Source organism: Phytophthora sojae (genome assembly GCF_000149755.1).
Source record: "Phytophthora sojae unplaced genomic scaffold PHYSOscaffold_1, whole genome shotgun sequence".
NCBI classification, from domain to species: domain Eukaryota; phylum Oomycota; class Peronosporomycetes; order Peronosporales; family Peronosporaceae; genus Phytophthora; species Phytophthora sojae.
In genome coordinates this window covers 4,645,537-4,647,599 of record NW_009258115.1, presented here as the reverse complement: position 1 = coordinate 4,647,599, position 2,063 = coordinate 4,645,537, and positions in this window count along the sequence as shown.

Here is a 2,063-nt window from a genome sequence, read left to right as displayed (position 1 = left end):
GCACCACGTCGCTGATGGGCGATGTTCTTAGCTTACGCTTGTTGCCGTAGCTCACCGATTTGTGCCCCAGCAGCTGCGAGCCGACCCCGGAACTAGTGCCGACGCCGACATCGTCAACTCAAGGAAGTCAGCTAATCGTGTAGCCGTTAGGCCGACGGTCGGTCTCTCAAACGACAGCATATATGAAAACTATTTGCCGATCTGGTGTGGCAGCGTGTGGCAGCTCGTCCATCTACAGTACAAGAGGAAGTAATTTAAACTAACTATATTACCTTGAAAACACAGACATGCTCTCTGACGTCCTGAGCTCAAGGAGCGAAGCGAAAGTATCGGATGACATCGTCCGGTTCCTGATTGATCCATAACGGTGCGTGTTTGAAATACTATCTGCTCATAGCTGCTTCATCTAGCTAGAACATGTATCCTGGGAGGCCAGCTTGCTGGCTTACAAGTACCAGCCTCACAACCCTTACTTCGTCACGAAATGTATTCCCTGTTACAGATAACGCTCAGGAGACATCGAAATCGCAATTAGCGAGAGTGCAAAAAACTTCTGAAGAGCAAAATAATTGTTTGCAAGTTTTTAAAAGTAAACAGGACTGCTCACTAAACTATCCTGTATTACCGGCCAGATGCTGCGGCTGCGAAGCAGGCGCAGTAGATGGCCGTAGTTATCGTCCACTAACCGCGCTTCTTGACTCGAATATCAAACCTTGTGCTGGCAAAACCGCTATCCGCAAACATCTTCTGCGCCTGCTTTGCAGCCGCAGCATCTGCCTGCATTCGACTATTAGAAGCGTCCATACAGTTGTGGCATAACCCCCAACGCGCAGTTGCACAAGTAGTCGCCAACTACTGTACCGGACACTTAAGTATAAAACGGGTTTTATACTAACGCCAAATAGAAGCACACGCGTTCACTTTACTTACTTCGACCGAAGTATAGTTTTCGATTGTGTCACATTGGCATACCGCATCTGAGAGTCTTTCTTCTAAACTATCTGTCTGAGAAGAACCAATGCAGAACTTGCACTTTCAGGATAAACAAATACTAGTAGAAAAATGGTCTCCTAGACAATGCGCAGCAACCTTGCGAAAACATAGACCTTGTCTACAACGCGCTGAATTCTCGCAGGCGTTACCGGTCAGTGCCTAAATTGCACGAGCTCGGCCAGGGCGTTAACGCTTCGTTCTTTTTACAGCACGCTGCCGGCCTATCGCTATCGCCAGACCCCAAAATAAATATATTACGAGGAGTGAACGCACCCACAGCTAGGAAAACTGTTGCTTTTCGTTATTTTCCCAGAATTATCGCGTGGCTTTACCTCACACAAAATCCTTTAGCTATCCCAGCCTACGCATAGCTCTCGTTAGAGTTCCCTGCGAATACAAGGACCCTGTCTGGGGGTACTGTATAAGAATACAGTACCCTCAAATACAGCCCCCCCATTAATAAAGTACCGTGTCATGAAAACCACGAGTTGATGCGGTGCTGTGAATGAGTTATTCACTCCATAGCACTTCATTGTGCCACGGTGCTGCGAGATGGACAATTTTATGCCGTTTATTCTGCTCAACGTACTACTGTAGTAGCTGCCGCGGATTTGATGGCGTCTAGCGGCATCATTCGCCAAGATGACAGAGACTAAAGAGCGGGGCGTCAGGAACCGGACAGTGTTGGGACCAACAGCATCAGGGAGTGTGGACCAGGGTGTACCATCGGGTGGAACACGGTACTGTACCACATATATGGTACGGATTGGAGCAGTCGTTTGGTTGCATAGCCTAAAATGGCTGCTCAAATCGATAAGGCTGGCCCTACAGCCCATGTTTCGGAATAGGGTTAGGGACAAAGGCATACTAAAACCAATTAAGATCTCCAAACACGTAAAACATGCTGAAATCATGGACATCCATGTTTCGGTTTTCAGGACGGGTGTCATGGCACCCAAATCTATTGCAAATCCCTGAGAACTGGGTAATCGAGCTGCTAAATGTGGCTCTACCTGTCCTTAAAACCTTTAGAAGGCCGGCCCAGCGCTAGGCAGGGAACTGTAGACCTA